Here is a 16,757-nt window from a genome sequence, read left to right as displayed (position 1 = left end):
AACTCGGATTGCTGGATTCAGAGTGCAGAGTGCTAACCATTAAACCATGGAACCCTTGACAATATAGTGCAGTTTGGATATTTCTACTAAACAGGCAGTACGTGTAATTACAATAACAGGTCGGCTATCATTCAAAATCGACCTCCCACAATAATCAAGAGGGCATAGCTTCTGTGCCTACATGATCACCAAGATGTACAATTATTTTCTATTGCGGTTATATAACAAAAGCTAGAACCCTGCATTTGGAAAGGGAAAATACTATTAACAACTCAATGGGAAAAAACTGGGAAATGAAATTATGAATTTCAGTTGACTGAAAACTTAACTGTTGTAACCAGTGTCAGGCAGCTACTGCCAAGGCAAAAGGACTGTAAATTAGTTTCCAATTGGATAATCTACAATGTGGATCATACTAATTTCCAAGGTCTGTCTGTACTGAACACCCTACGAGCTGGAAGTAGAGCCAGTGTTTGCATTACATGCCATAAAAAGACTCTTTAAATTTGTTAATTTTATATGCCCTCAAATACATTGGTTTAATTATCTCTACGAGAGAATATTATCACATTTTTTTTGTTGTTAAATCGTGTTTATGGCGTACAACAATCACTATCAATACAATACCTCATTGAAAAAGGATTACACTCAGAAGGAAGTAAACTGTGGCAAGGTCCCACCGAGAGTTGAACTCGGATTGCTGAATTCAGAGTCCAGAGTGCTAACCATTACACCATGGAACCCTTGACAATAGAGTGCAGTTTGGATATTTCTACTAAACAGGCAGTACGTGTAATTACAATAACAGGTCGGCTATCATTCAAAATCGACCTCCCACAATAATCAAGAGGGCATAGCTTCTGTGCCTGCATGATCACCAAGATGTACAATTATTTTCTATTGCGGTTATATAACAAAAGCTAGAACCCTGCATTTGGAAAGGGAAAATACTATTAACAACTCAATGGGAAAAAACTGGGAAATGAAATTATGAATTTCAGTTGACTGAAAACTTAACTGTTGTAACCAGTGTCAGGCAGCTACTGCCAAGGCAAAAGGACTGTAAATTAGTTTCCAATTGGATAATCTACAATGTGGATCATACTAATTTCCAAGGTCTGTCTGTACTGAACACCCTACGAGCTGGAAGTAGAGCCAGTGTTTGCATTACATGCCATAAAAATACTCTTTAAATCTGTTAATTTTATATGCCCTCAAATACATTGGTTTAATTATCTCTACGAGAGAATATTATCACATTTTTTTTGTTGTTAAATCGTGTTTATGGCGTACAACAATCACTATCAATACAATACCTCATTGAAAAAGGATTACACTCAGAAGGAAGTAAACTGTGGCAAGGTCCCACCGAGAGTTGAACTCGGATTGCTGAATTCAGAGTCCAGAGTGCTAACCATTACACCATGGAACCCTTGACAATAGAGTGCAGTTTGGATATTTCTACTAAACAGGCAGTACGTGTAATTACAATAACAGGTCGGCTATCATTCAAAATCGACCTCCCACAATAATCAAGAGGGCATAGCTTCTGTGCCTGCATGATCACCAAGATGTACAATTATTTTCTATTGCGGTTATATAACAAAAGCTAGAACCCTGCATTTGGAAAGGGAAAATACTATTAACAACTCAATGGGAAAAAACTGGGAAATTAAATTATGAATTTCAGTTGACTGAAAACTTAACTGTTGTAACCAGTGTCAGGCAGCTACTGCCAAGGCAAAAGGACTGTAAATTAGTTTCCAATTGGATAATCTACAATGTGGATCATACTAATTTCCAAGGTCTGTCTGTACTGAACACCCTACGAGCTGGAAGTAGAGCCAGTGTTTGCATTACATGCCATAAAAAGACTCTTTAAATTTGTTAATTTTATATGCCCTCAAATACATTGGTTTAATTATCTCTACGAGAGAATATTATCACATTTTTTTTGTTGTTAAATCGTGTTTATGGCGTACAACAATCACTATCAATACAATACCTCATTGAAAAAGGATTACACTCAGAAGGAAGTAAACTGTGGCAAGGTCCCACCGAGAGTTGAACTCGGATTGCTGAATTCAGAGTCCAGAGTGCTAACCATTACACCATGGAACCCTTGACAATAGAGTGCAGTTTGGATATTTCTACTAAACAGGCAGTACGTGTAATTACAATAACAGGTCGGCTATCATTCAAAATCGACCTCCCACAATAATCAAGAGGGCATAGCTTCTGTGCCTGCATGATCACCAAGATGTACAATTATTTTCTATTGCGGTTATATAACAAAAGCTAGAACCCTGCATTTGGAAAGGGAAAATACTATTAACAACTCAATGGGAAAAAACTGGGAAATGAAATTATGAATTTCAGTTGACTGAAAACTTAACTGTTGTAACCAGTGTCAGGCAGCTACTGCCAAGGCAAAAAGACTGTAAATTAGTTTCCATTTGGATAATCTACTATGTGGATAATACTAATTTCCAAGGTCTGTCTGTACTGAACACCCTACGAGCTGGAAGTAGAGCCAGTGTTTGCATTACATGCCATAAAAAGACTCTTTAAATTTGTTAATTTTATATGCCCTCAAATACATTGGTTTAATTATCTCTACGAGAGAATATTATCACATTTTTTTTGTTGTTAAATCGTGTTTATGGCGTACAACAATCACTATCAATACAATACCTCATTGAAAAAGGATTACTGAGTGGAAGGAAGTAAACTGTGGCAAGGTCCCACCGAGAGTTGAACTCGGATTGCTGGATTCAGAGTCAAGAGTGCTAAACATTATACCATGGAACCCTTGACAATAGAGTGCAGTTTGGATATTTCTACTAAACAGGCAGTACGTGTAATTACAATAACAGGTCGGCTATCATTCAAAATCGACCTCCCACAATAATCAAGAGGGCATAGCTTCTGTGCCTGCATGATCACCAAGATGTACAATTAATTTATATTGCGGTTATATAACAAAAGCTAGTACCCTGCATTTGGAAAGGGAAAATACTATTAACAACTCAATGGGAAAAAACTGGGAAATGAAATTATGAATTTCAGTTGACTGAAAACTTAACTGTTGTAACCAGTGTCAGGCAGCTACTGCCAAGGCAAAAAGACTGTAAATTAGTTTCCATTTGGATAATCTACTATGTGGATAATACTAATTTCCAAGGTCTGTCTGTACTGAACACCCTACGAGTTGGAAGTAGAGCCAGTGTTTGCATTACATGCCATAAAAAGACTCTTTAAATTTGTTAATTTTATATGCCCTCAAATACATTGGTTTAATTATCTCTACGAGAGAATATTATCACATTTTTTTTGTTGTTAAATCGTGTTTATGGCGTACAACAATCACTATCAATACAATACCTCATTGAAAAAGGATTACACTCAGAAGGAAGTAAACTGTGGCAAGGTCCCACCGAGAGTTGAACTCGGATTGCTGGATTCAGAGTCCAGAGTGCTAACCATTACACCATGGAACCCTTGAGAATAAAGTGCAGTTTGGATATTTCTACTAAACAGGCAGTACGTGTAATTACAATAACAGGTCGGCTATCATTCAAAATCGACCTCCCACAATAATCAAGAGGGCATAGCTTCTGTGCCTACATGATCACCAAGATGTACAATTATTTTCTATTGCGGTTATATAACAAAAGCTAGAACCCTGCATTTGGAAAGGGAAAATACTATTAACAACTCAATGGGAAAAAACTGGGAAATGAAATTATGAATTTCAGTTGACTGAAAACTTAACTGTTGTAACCAGTGTCAGGCAGCTACTGCCAAGGCAAAAAGACTGTAAATTAGTTTCCATTTGGATAATCTACTATGTGGATAATACTAATTTCCAAGGTCTGTCTGTACTGAACACCCTACGAGCTGGAAGTAGAGCCAGTGTTTGCATTACATGCCATAAAAAGACTCTTTAAATTTGTTAATTTTATATGCCCTCAAATACATTGGTTTAATTATCTCTACGAGAGAATATTATCACATTTTTTTTGTTGTTAAATCGTGTTTATGGCGTACAACAATCACTATCAATACAATACCTCATTGAAAAAGGATTACACTCAGAAGGAAGTAAACTGTGGCAAGGTCCCACCGAGAGTTGAACTCGGATTGCTGAATTCAGAGTCCAGAGTGCTAACCATTACACCATGGAACCCTTGACAATAGAGTGCAGTTTGGATATATCTACTAAACAGGCAGTACGTGTAATTACAATAACAGGTCGGCTATCATTCAAAATCGACCTCCCACAATAATCAAGAGGGCACAGCTTCTGTGCCTGCATGATCACCAAGATGTACAATTATTTTCTATTGCGGTTATATAACAAAAGCTAGAACCCTGCATTTGGAAAGTGAAAATACTATTAACAACTCAATGGGAAAAAACTGGGAAATTAAATTATAAATTTCAGTTGACTGAAAACTTAACTGTTGTAACCAGTGTCAGGCAGCTACTGCCAAGGCAAAAAGACTGTAAATTAGTTTCCATTTGGATAATCTACAATGTGGATAATACTAATTTCCAAGGTCTGTCTGTACTGAACACCCTACGAGCTGGAAGTAGAGCCAGTGTTTGCATTACATGCCATAAAAAGACTCTTTAAATTTGTTAATTTTATATGCCCTCAATTACATTGGTTTAATTATCTCTACGAGAGAATATTATCACATTTTTTTTGTTGTTAAATCGTGTTAATGGCGTACAACAATCACTATCAATACAATACCTCGTTGAAAAAGGATTACACTCAGAAGGAAGTAAACTGTGGCAAGGTCCCACCGAGAGTTGAACTTGGATTGCTGGATTCAGAGTGCAGAGTGCTAACCATTAAACCATGGAACCCTTGACAATATAGTGCAGTTTGGATATTTCTACTAAACAGGCAGTACGTGTAATTACAATAACAGGTCGGCTATCATTCAAAATCGACCTCCCACAATAATCAAGAGGGCATAGCTTCTGTGCCTACATGATCACCAAGATGTACAATTATTTTCTATTGCGGTTATATAACAAAAGCTAGAACCCTGCATTTGGAAAGGGAAAATACTATTAACAACTCAATGGGAAAAAACTGGGAAATGAAATTATAAATTTCAGTTGACTGAAAACTTAACTGTTGTAATCAGTGTCAGGCAGCTACTGCCAAGACAAAAAGACTGTAAATTAGTTTCCATTTGGATAATCTACAATGTGGATAATACTAATTTCCAAGGTCTGTCTGTACTGAACACCCTACGAGCTGGAAGTAGAGCCAGTGTTTGCATTACATGCCATAAAAAGACTCTTTAAATTTGTTAATTTTATATGCCCTCAAATACATTGGTTTAATTATCTCTACGAGAGAATATTATCACATTTTTTTTGTTGTTAAATCGTGTTTATGGCGTACAACAATCACTATCAATACAATACCTCATTGAAAAAGGATTACACTAAGAAGGAGGTAAACTGTGGCAAGGTCCCACCAAGAGTTGAACTCGGATTGCTGGATTCAGAGTGCAGAGTGCTAACCATTAAACCATGGAACCCTTGACAATATAGTGCAGTTTGGATATTTCTACTAAACAGGCAGTACGTGTAATTACAATAACAGGTCGGCTATCATTCAAAATCGACCTCCCACAATAATCAAGAGGGCATAGCTTCTGTGCCTACATGATCACCAAGATGTACAATTATTTTCTATTGCGGTTATATAACAAAAGCTAGAACCCTGCATTTGGAAAGGGAAAATACTATTAACAACTCAATGGGAAAAAACTGGGAAATGAAATTATGAATTTCAGTTGACTGAAAACTTAACTGTTGTAACCAGTGTCAGGCAGCTACTGCCAAGGCAAAAGGACTGTAAATTAGTTTCCAATTGGATAATCTACAATGTGGATCATACTAATTTCCAAGGTCTGTCTGTACTGAACACCCTACGAGCTGGAAGTAGAGCCAGTGTTTGCATTACATGCCATAAAAAGACTCTTTAAATTTGTTAATTTTATATGCCCTCAAATACATTGGTTTAATTATCTCTACGAGAGAATATTATCACATTTTTTTTGTTGTTAAATCGTGTTTATGGCGTACAACAATCACTATCAATACAATACCTCATTGAAAAAGGATTACACTCAGAAGGAAGTAAACTGTGGCAAGGTCCCACCGAGAGTTGAACTCGGATTGCTGAATTCAGAGTCCAGAGTGCTAACCATTACACCATGGAACCCTTGACAATAGAGTGCAGTTTGGATATTTCTACTAAACAGGCAGTACGTGTAATTACAATAACAGGTCGGCTATCATTCAAAATCGACCTCCCACAATAATCAAGAGGGCATAGCTTCTGTGCCTGCATGATCACCAAGATGTACAATTATTTTCTATTGCGGTTATATAACAAAAGCTAGAACCCTGCATTTGGAAAGGGAAAATACTATTAACAACTCAATGGGAAAAAACTGGGAAATGAAATTATGAATTTCAGTTGACTGAAAACTTAACTGTTGTAACCAGTGTCAGGCAGCTACTGCCAAGGCAAAAGGACTGTAAATTAGTTTCCAATTGGATAATCTACAATGTGGATCATACTAATTTCCAAGGTCTGTCTGTACTGAACACCCTACGAGCTGGAAGTAGAGCCAGTGTTTGCATTACATGCCATAAAAATACTCTTTAAATCTGTTAATTTTATATGCCCTCAAATACATTGGTTTAATTATCTCTACGAGAGAATATTATCACATTTTTTTTGTTGTTAAATCGTGTTTATGGCGTACAACAATCACTATCAATACAATACCTCATTGAAAAAGGATTACACTCAGAAGGAAGTAAACTGTGGCAAGGTCCCACCGAGAGTTGAACTCGGATTGCTGAATTCAGAGTCCAGAGTGCTAACCATTACACCATGGAACCCTTGACAACAGAGTGCAGTTTGGATATTTCTACTAAACAGGCAGTACGTGTAATTACAATAACAGGTCGGCTATCATTCAAAATCGACCTCCCACAATAATCAAGAGGGCATAGCTTCTGTGCCTGCATGATCACCAAGATGTACAATTATTTTCTATTGCGGTTATATAACAAAAGCTAGAACCCTGCATTTGGAAAGGGAAAATACTATTAACAACTCAATGGGAAAAAACTGGGAAATTAAATTATGAATTTCAGTTGACTGAAAACTTAACTGTTGTAACCAGTGTCAGGCAGCTACTGCCAAGGCAAAAGGACTGTAAATTAGTTTCCAATTGGATAATCTACAATGTGGATCATACTAATTTCCAAGGTCTGTCTGTACTGAACACCCTACGAGCTGGAAGTAGAGCCAGTGTTTGCATTACATGCCATAAAAAGACTCTTTAAATTTGTTAATTTTATATGCCCTCAAATACATTGGTTTAATTATCTCTACGAGAGAATATTATCACATTTTTTTTGTTGTTAAATCGTGTTTATGGCGTACAACAATCACTATCAATACAATACCTCATTGAAAAAGGATTACACTCAGAAGGAAGTAAACTGTGGCAAGGTCCCACCGAGAGTTGAACTCGGATTGCTGAATTCAGAGTCCAGAGTGCTAACCATTACACCATGGAACCCTTGACAATAGAGTGCAGTTTGGATATTTCTACTAAACAGGCAGTACGTGTAATTACAATAACAGGTCGGCTATCATTCAAAATCGACCTCCCACAATAATCAAGAGGGCATAGCTTCTGTGCCTGCATGATCACCAAGATGTACAATTATTTTCTATTGCGGTTATATAACAAAAGCTAGAACCCTGCATTTGGAAAGGGAAAATACTATTAACAACTCAATGGGAAAAAACTGGGAAATGAAATTATGAATTTCAGTTGACTGAAAACTTAACTGTTGTAACCAGTGTCAGGCAGCTACTGCCAAGGCAAAAAGACTGTAAATTAGTTTCCATTTGGATAATCTACTATGTGGATAATACTAATTTCCAAGGTCTGTCTGTACTGAACACCCTACGAGCTGGAAGTAGAGCCAGTGTTTGCATTACATGCCATAAAAAGACTCTTTAAATTTGTTAATTTTATATGCCCTCAAATACATTGGTTTAATTATCTCTACGAGAGAATATTATCACATTTTTTTTGTTGTTAAATCGTGTTTATGGCGTACAACAATCACTATCAATACAATACCTCATTGAAAAAGGATTACACTCAGAAGGAAGTAAACTGTGGCAAGGTCCCACCGAGAGTTGAACTCGGATTGCTGAATTCAGAGTCCAGAGTGCTAACCATTACACCATGGAACCCTTGACAATAGAGTGCAGTTTGGATATTTCTACTAAACAGGCAGTACGTGTAATTACAATAACAGGTCGGCTATCATTCAAAATCGACCTCCCACAATAATCAAGAGGGCATAGCTTCTGTGCCTGCATGATCACCAAGATGTACAATTAATTTATATTGCGGTTATATAACAAAAGCTAGTACCCTGCATTTGGAAAGGGAAAATACTATTAACAACTCAATGGGAAAAAACTGGGAAATGAAATTATGAATTTCAGTTGACTGAAAACTTAACTGTTGTAACCAGTGTCAGGCAGCTACTGCCAAGGCAAAAAGACTGTAAATTAGTTTCCATTTGGATAATCTACTATGTGGATAATACTAATTTCCAAGGTCTGTCTGTACTGAACACCCTACGAGTTGGAAGTAGAGCCAGTGTTTGCATTACATGCCATAAAAAGACTCTTTAAATTTGTTAATTTTATATGCCCTCAAATACATTGGTTTAATTATCTCTACGAGAGAATATTATCACATTTTTTTTGTTGTTAAATCGTGTTTATGGCGTACAACAATCACTATCAATACAATACCTCATTGAAAAAGGATTACACTCAGAAGGAAGTAAACTGTGGCAAGGTCCCACCGAGAGTTGAACTCGGATTACTGGATTCAGAGTCCAGAGTGCTAACCATTACACCATGGAACCCTTGAGAATAAAGTGCAGTTTGGATATTTCTACTAAACAGGCAGTACGTGTAATTACAATAACAGGTCGGCTATCATTCAAAATCGACCTCCCACAATAATCAAGAGGGCATAGCTTCTGTGCCTACATGATCACCAAGATGTACAATTATTTTCTATTGCGGTTATATAACAAAAGCTAGAACCCTGCATTTGGAAAGGGAAAATACTATTAACAACTCAATGGGAAAAAACTGGGAAATGAAATTATGAATTTCAGTTGACTGAAAACTTAACTGTTGTAACCAGTGTCAGGCAGCTACTGCCAAGGCAAAAAGACTGTAAATTAGTTTCCATTTGGATAATCTACTATGTGGATAATACTAATTTCCAAGGTCTGTCTGTACTGAACACCCTACGAGCTGGAAGTAGAGCCAGTGTTTGCATTACATGCCATAAAAAGACTCTTTAAATTTGTTAATTTTATATGCCCTCAAATACATTGGTTTAATTATCTCTACGAGAGAATATTATCACATTTTTTTTGTTGTTAAATCGTGTTTATGGCGTACAGCAATCACTATCAATACAATACCTCATTGAAAAAGTATTACACTGAGAAGGAGGTAAACTGTGGCAAGGTCCCACCGAGAGTTGAACTCGGATTGCTGAATTCAGAGTCCAGAGTGCTAACCATTACACCATGGAACCCTTGACAATAGAGTGCAGTTTGGATATTTCTACTAAACAGGCAGTACGTGTAATTACAATAACAGGTCGGCTATCATTCAAAATCGACCTCCCACAATAATCAAGAGGGCATAGCTTCTGTGCCTGCATGATCACCAAGATGTACAATTATTTTCTATTGCGGTTATATAACAAAAGCTAGAACCCTGCATTTGGAAAGGGAAAATACTATTAACAACTCAATGGGAAAAAACTGGGAAATGAAATTATGAATTTCAGTTGACTGAAAACTTAACTGTTGTAACCAGTGTCAGGCAGCTACTGCCTAGGCAAAAAGACTGTAAATTAGTTTCCATTTGGATAATCTACAATGTGGATAATACTAATTTCCAAGGTCTGTCTGTACTGAACACCCTATGAGCTGGAAGTAGAGCCAGTGTTTGCATTACATGCCATAAAAAGACTCTTTAAGTTTGTTAATTTTATATGCCCTAAAATACATTGGTTTAATTATCTCTACGAGAGAATATTATCACATTTTTTTTGTTGTTAAATCGTGTTTATGGCGTACAGCAATCACTATCAATACAATACCTCATTGAAAAAGGATTACACTCAGAAGGAAGTAAACTGTGGCAAGGTCTCACCGAGAGTTGAGCTCGGATTGCTGGATTCAGAGTCCAGAGTGCTAACCATTACACCATGGAACCCTTGACAATAGAGTGCAGTTTGGATATTTCTACTAAACAGGCAGTACGTGTAATTACAATAACAGGTCGGCTATCATTCAAAATCGACCTCCCACAATAATCAAGAGGGCATAGCTTCTGTGCCTGCATGATCACTGAGATGTACAACTATTTTCTATTGCGGTTATATAACAAAAGCTAGAACCCTGCATTTGGAAAGGGAAAATACTATTACCAACTCAATGGGAAAAAACTGGGAAATGAAATTATGAATTTCAGTTGACTGAAAACTTAACTGTTGTAACCAGTGTCAGGCAGCTACTGCCAAGGCAAAAAGACTGTAAATTAGTTTCCATTTGGATAATCTACTATGTGGATAATACTAATTTCCAAGGTCTGTCTGTACTGAACACCCTACGAGCTGGAAGTAGAGCCAGTGTTTGCATTACATGCCATAAAAAGACTCTTTAAATTTGTTAATTTTATATGCCCTCAAATACATTGGTTTAATTATCTCTACGAGAGAATATTATCACATTTTTTTTGTTGTTAAATCGTGTTTATGGCGTACAACAATCACTATCAATACAATACCTCATTGAAAAAGGATTACACTCAGAAGGAAGTAAACTGTGGCAAGGTCTCACCGAGAGTTGAGCTCGGATTGCTGGATTCAGAGTCCAGAGTGCTAACCATTACACCATGGAACCCTTGACAATAGAGTGCAGTTTGGATATTTCTACTAAACAGGCAGTACGTGTAATTACAATAACAGGTCGGCTATCATTCAAAATCGACCTCCGACAATAATCAAGAGGGCATAGCTTCTGTGCCTGCATGATCACCAAGATGTACAATTAATTTATATTGCGGTTATATAACAAAAGCTAGTACCCTGCATTTGGAAAGGGAAAATACTATTAACAACTCAATGGGAAAAAACTGGGAAATGAAATTATGAATTTCAGTTGACTGAAAACTTAACTGTTGTAACCAGTGTCAGGCAGCTAATGCCAAGGCAAAAAGACTGTAAATTTGTTTCCAATTGGATAATCTACAATGTGGATCATACTAATTTCCAAGATCTGTCAGTACTGAACACCCTACGAGCTGGAAGTAGAGCCAGTGTTTGCATTACATGCCATAAAAAGACTCTTTAAGTTTGTTAATTTTATATGCCCTAAAATACATTGGTTTAATTATCTCTACGAGAGAATATTATCACATTTTTTTTGTTGTTAAATCGTGTTTATGGCGTACAACAATCACTATCAATACAATACCTCATTGAAAAAGGATTACACTCAGAAGGAAGTAAACTGTGGCAAGGTCTCACCGAGAGTTGAGCTCGGATTGCTGGATTCAGAGTCCAGAGTGCTAACCATTACACCATGGAACCCTTGACAATAGAGTGCAGTTTGGATATTTCTACTAAACAGGCAGTACGTGTAATTACAATAACAGGTCGGCTATCATTCAAAATCGACCTCCCACAATAATCAAGAGGGCATAGCTTCTGTGCCTGCATGATCACCAAGATGTACAATTATTTTCTATTGCGGTTATATAACAAAAGCTAGAACCCTGCATTTGGAAAGGGAAAATACTATTAATAACTCAATGGGAAAAAACTGGGAAATGAAATTATGAATTTCAGTTGACTGAAAACTTAACTGTTGTAACCAGTGTCAGGCAGCTACTGCCAAGGCAAAAAGACTGTAAATTAGTTTCCAATTTGATAATCTACAATGTGGATCATACTAATTTCCAAGGTCTGTCTGTACTGAACACCCTACGAGCTGGAAGTAGAGCCAGTGTTTGCATTACATGCCATAAAAAGACTCTTTAAATTTGTTAATTTTATATGCCCTCAATTACATTGGTTTAATTATCTGTACAAGAGAATATTATCAAATTTTTTGTTGTTGTTAAATCGTGTTTATGGCGTACAACAATCACTATCAATACCTCATTGTAAAAGGATTACACTCAGAAGGAAGTAAACTGTGGCAAGGTCCCACTGAGAGTTGACCTCGGATTGCTTGATTCAGAGTCCAGAGTGCTAACCATTACACCATGGAACCCCTGACAATAGAGTGCAGTTTGGATATTTCTACTAAACAGGCAGTACGTGTAATTACAATAACAGGTCGGCTATCATTCAAAATCGACCTCCCACAATAATCAAGAGGGCATAGCTTCTGTGCCTGCATGATCACCAAGATGTACAATTATTTTCTATTGCGGTTATATAACAAAAGCTAGAACCCTGCATTTGGAAAGGGAAAATACTATTAACAACTCAATGGGAAAAAACTGGGAAATGAAATTATGAATTTCAGTTGACTGAAAACTTAACTGTTGTAACCAGTGTCAGGCAGCTACTGCCAAGGCAAAAAGACTGTAAATTAGTTTCCAATTGGATAATCTACAATGTGGATCATACTAATTTCCAAGGTCTGTCTGTACTGAACACACTACGAGCTGGAAGTAGAGCCAGTGTTTGCATTACATGCCATAAAAAGACTCTTTAAATTTGTTAATTTTATATGCCCTCAATTACATTGGTTTAATTATCTCTACGAGAGAATATTATCAAATTTTTTTTGTTGTTAAATCGTGTTTATGGCGTACAACAATCACTATCAATACCTCATTGTAAAAGGATTACACTCAGAAGGAAGTAAACTTTGCCAAGGTCCCACCGAGAGTTGAACTCGGATTGCTGGATTCAGAGTCCAGACCATTACACCATGGAACCCTTGACAATAGAGTGCAGTTTGGATATTTCTACTAAACAGGCAGTACGTGTAATTACAATAACAGGTCGGCTATCATTCAAAATCGACCTCCCACAATAATCAAGAGGGCATAGCTTCTGTGCCTGCATGATCACCAAGATGTACAATTATTTTCTATTGCGGTTATATAACAAAAGCTAGAACCCTGCATTTGGAAAGGGAAAATACTATTAACAACTCAATGGGAAAAAACTGGGAAATGAAATTATGAATTTCAGTTGACTGAAAACTTAAGGGTATGTGCACACACACTAATTACGTCCGTAATTGACGGACGTATTTCGGCCGCAAGTCCCGGACCGAACACACTGCAGGGAGCCGGGCTCCTAGCATCATACTTATGTACGACGCTAGGAGTCCCTGCCTCGCTGCAGGACAACTGTCCCGTACTGTAAACATGATTATACTACGGGACAGTTGTCCTGCAGCAAGGCAGGGACTCCTAGCGTCGTACATAAGTATGATGCTAGGAGCCCGGCTCCCTGCACTGTGTTCGGTCCGGGACTTGCGGCCGAAATACGTCCGTTCCTTACGGACGTAATTAGTGTGTGTGCACATACCCTAACTGTTGTAACCAGTGTCAGGCAGCTACTGCCAAGCCAAAAAGACTGTAAATTAGTTTCCAATTGGATAATCTACAATGTGGATCATACTAATTTCCAAGGTCTGTCTGTACTGAACACCCTACGAGCTGGAAGTAGAGCCAGTGTTTGCATTACATGCCATAAAAAGACTCTTTAAATTTGTTGATTTTATATGCCCTCAATTACATTGGTTTAATTATCTCTACGAGAGAATATTATCACATTTTTTTTGTTGTTAAATCGTGTTTATGGCGTACAACAATCACTATCAATACCTCATTGTAAAAGGATTACACTCAGAAGGAAGTAAACTGTGGCAAGGTCCCACCGAGAGTTGAACTCGGATTGCTGGATTCAGAGTCCAGATTGCTAACCATTACACCATGGAACCCTCGACAATAGAGTGCAGTTTGGATATTTCTACTAAACAGGCAGTACGTGTAATTACAATAACAGGTCGGCTATCATTCAAAATCGACCTCCCACAATAATCAAGAGGGCATAGCTTCTGTGCCTGCATGATCACCAAGATGTACAATTATTTTCTATTGCGGTTATATAACAAAAGCTAGAACCCTGCATTTGGAAAGGGAAAATACTATTAACAACTCAATGGGAAAAAACTGGGAAATGAAATTATGAATTTCAGTTGACTGAAAACTTAACTTTTGTAACCAGTGTCAGGCAGCTACTGCCAAGGCAAAAAGACTGTAAATTAGTTTCCAATTGGATAATCTACAATGTGCATCATACTAATTTCCAAGGTCTGTCTGTACTGAACACCCTACGAGCTGGAAGTAGAGCCAGTGTTTGCATTACGTGCCATAAAAAGACTCTTTAAATTTGTTAATTTTATATGCTCTCAATTACATTGGTTTAATTATCTCTACGAGAGAATATGATCACATTTTTTTTGTTGTTAAATCGTGTTTATGGCGTACAACAATCACTATCAATACCTCATTGTAAAAGGATTACACTCAGAAGGAATTAAACTGTGCCAAGGTCCCACCGAGAGTTGAACTCGGATTGCTTGATTCAGAGTCCAGACCATTACACCATGGAACCCTTGACAATAGAGTGCAGTTTGGATATTTCTACTAAACAGGCAGTACGTGTAATTACAATAACAGGTCGGCTATCATTCAAAATCGACCTCCCACAATAATCAAGAGGGCATTGCTTCTGTGCCTGCATGATCACCAAGATGTACAATTAATTTCTATTGCGGTTATATAACAAAAGCTAGTACCCTGCATTTGGAAAGGGAAAATACTATTAACAACTCAATGGGAAAAAACTAGGAAATTAAATTATGAATTTCAGTTGACTGAAAACTTAACTGTTGTAACCAGTGTCAGGCAGCTACTGCGAAGGCAAAAAGACTGTAAATTAGTTTCCATTTGGATAATCTACTATGTGGATAATACTAATTTCCAAGGTCTGTCTGTACTGAACACCCTACGAGCTGGAAGTAGAGCCAGTGTTTGCATTACATGCCATAAAAAGACTCTTTAAATTTGTTCATTTTATATGCCCTCAAATACATTGGTTTAATTATCTCTACGAGAGAATATTATCAAATTTTTTATGTTGTTAATTCGTGTTTATGGCATACAACAATCACTATCAATACAATACCTCATTGAAAAAGGATTACACTCAGAAGGAAGTAAACTGTGGCAAGGTCCCACGAGAGATGAACTCGGATTGCTGGATTCAGAGTCCAGAGTGCTAACCATTACACCATGGAACCCTTGACAATAGAGTGCAGTTTGGATATTTCTACTAAACAGGCAGTACGTGTAATTACAATAACAGGTCGGCTATCATTCAAAATCGACCTCCCACAATAATCAAGAGGGCATAGCTTCTGTGCCTGCATGATCACCAAGATGTACAATTATTTTCTATTGCGGTTATATAACAAAAGCTAGAACCCTGCATTTGGAAAGGGAAAATACTATTAACAACTCAATGGGAAAAAACTGGGAAATGCAATTATGAATTTCAGTTGACTGAAAACTTAACTGTTGTAACCAGTGTCAGGCAGCTACTGCCAAGGCAAAAAGACCGTAAATTAGTTTCCAATTGGATAATCTACAATGTGGATCATACTAATTTCCAAGGTCTGTCTGTACTGAACACCCTACGAGCTGGAAGTAGAGCCAGTGTTTGCATTACGTGCCATAAAAAGACTCTTTAAATTTGTTAATTTTATATGCTCTCAATTACATTGGTTTAATTATCTCTACGAGAGAATATGATCACATTTTTTTTGTTGTTAAATCGTGTTTATGGCGTACAACAATCACTATCAATACCTCATTGTAAAAGGATTACACTCAGAAGGAAGTAAACTGTGGCAAGGTCCCACCGAGAGTTGACCTCGGATTGCTGGATTCAGAGTCCAGAGTGCTAACCATTACACCATGGAACCCTTGACAATAGAGTGCAGTTTGGATATTTCTACTAAACAGGCAGTACGTGTAATTACAATAACAGGTCGGCTATCATTCAAAATCGACCTCCCACAATAATCAAGAGGGCATAGCTTCTGTGCCTGCATGATCACCAAGATGTACAATTATTTTCTTTTGCGGTTATATAACAAAAGCTAGAACCCTGCATTTGGAAAGGGAAAATACTATTAACAACTCAATGGGAAAAAACTGGGAAATTAAATTATGAATTTCAGTTGACTGAAAACTTAACTGTTGTAACCAGTGTCAGGCAGCTACTGCCAAGGCAAAAAGACTGTAAATTAGTTTCCAATTGGATAATCTACAATGTGGATCATACTAATTTCCAAGGTCTGTCTGTACTGAATACCCTACGAGCTGGAAGTAGAGCCAGTGTTTGCATTACATGCCATAAAAAGACTCTTTAAATTTGTTAATTTTATATGCCCTCAATTACATTGGTTTAATTATCTCTACGAGAGAATATTATCACATTTTTTTTGTTGTTAAATCGTGTTTATGGCGTACAACAATCACTGTC

At 37.2% G+C, this 16,757-nt stretch overlaps 13 non-coding genes across 13 annotated transcripts; all 13 read right to left on the bottom strand.

Annotated features, from left to right (window-relative positions):
• Window positions 1-671: 671 nt before the first annotated feature.
• Window positions 672-743, bottom strand: TRNAQ-CUG (transfer RNA glutamine (anticodon CUG)). Its single transcript has one exon. It is a non-coding gene; the product is annotated as a tRNA-Gln (tRNA).
• A 617-nt stretch (window positions 744-1,360) lies between these two features.
• Window positions 1,361-1,432, bottom strand: TRNAQ-CUG (transfer RNA glutamine (anticodon CUG)). Its single transcript has one exon. It is a non-coding gene; the product is annotated as a tRNA-Gln (tRNA).
• Window positions 1,433-2,049: 617 nt separating this feature from the next.
• TRNAQ-CUG (transfer RNA glutamine (anticodon CUG)) lies at window positions 2,050-2,121 on the bottom strand. Its single transcript has one exon. It is a non-coding gene; the product is annotated as a tRNA-Gln (tRNA).
• Window positions 2,122-3,428: 1,307 nt separating this feature from the next.
• TRNAQ-CUG (transfer RNA glutamine (anticodon CUG)) lies at window positions 3,429-3,500 on the bottom strand. The gene has a single exon. It is a non-coding gene; the product is annotated as a tRNA-Gln (tRNA).
• Window positions 3,501-4,117: 617 nt separating this feature from the next.
• TRNAQ-CUG (transfer RNA glutamine (anticodon CUG)) lies at window positions 4,118-4,189 on the bottom strand. The gene has a single exon. It is a non-coding gene; the product is annotated as a tRNA-Gln (tRNA).
• Window positions 4,190-6,184: 1,995 nt separating this feature from the next.
• TRNAQ-CUG (transfer RNA glutamine (anticodon CUG)) lies at window positions 6,185-6,256 on the bottom strand. The gene has a single exon. It is a non-coding gene; the product is annotated as a tRNA-Gln (tRNA).
• Window positions 6,257-6,873: 617 nt separating this feature from the next.
• Window positions 6,874-6,945, bottom strand: TRNAQ-CUG (transfer RNA glutamine (anticodon CUG)). The gene has a single exon. It is a non-coding gene; the product is annotated as a tRNA-Gln (tRNA).
• A 617-nt stretch (window positions 6,946-7,562) lies between these two features.
• TRNAQ-CUG (transfer RNA glutamine (anticodon CUG)) lies at window positions 7,563-7,634 on the bottom strand. Its single transcript has one exon. It is a non-coding gene; the product is annotated as a tRNA-Gln (tRNA).
• Window positions 7,635-8,251: 617 nt separating this feature from the next.
• TRNAQ-CUG (transfer RNA glutamine (anticodon CUG)) lies at window positions 8,252-8,323 on the bottom strand. Its single transcript has one exon. It is a non-coding gene; the product is annotated as a tRNA-Gln (tRNA).
• A 617-nt stretch (window positions 8,324-8,940) lies between these two features.
• On the bottom strand, window positions 8,941-9,012 carry TRNAQ-CUG (transfer RNA glutamine (anticodon CUG)). The gene has a single exon. It is a non-coding gene; the product is annotated as a tRNA-Gln (tRNA).
• Window positions 9,013-9,629: 617 nt separating this feature from the next.
• Window positions 9,630-9,701, bottom strand: TRNAQ-CUG (transfer RNA glutamine (anticodon CUG)). Its single transcript has one exon. It is a non-coding gene; the product is annotated as a tRNA-Gln (tRNA).
• Window positions 9,702-14,073: 4,372 nt separating this feature from the next.
• On the bottom strand, window positions 14,074-14,145 carry TRNAQ-CUG (transfer RNA glutamine (anticodon CUG)). The gene has a single exon. It is a non-coding gene; the product is annotated as a tRNA-Gln (tRNA).
• Window positions 14,146-16,122: 1,977 nt separating this feature from the next.
• On the bottom strand, window positions 16,123-16,194 carry TRNAQ-CUG (transfer RNA glutamine (anticodon CUG)). Its single transcript has one exon. It is a non-coding gene; the product is annotated as a tRNA-Gln (tRNA).
• Window positions 16,195-16,757: the final 563 nt, after the last annotated feature.

This window comes from Rhinoderma darwinii, chromosome 3 (genome assembly GCF_050947455.1).
Source record: "Rhinoderma darwinii isolate aRhiDar2 chromosome 3, aRhiDar2.hap1, whole genome shotgun sequence".
In the NCBI taxonomy this organism is placed as follows: Eukaryota; Metazoa; Chordata; class Amphibia; order Anura; family Rhinodermatidae; genus Rhinoderma; species Rhinoderma darwinii.
Note: the sequence above shows the minus strand (reverse complement) of the source record. Positions and strands in the feature narration are given on the sequence as shown.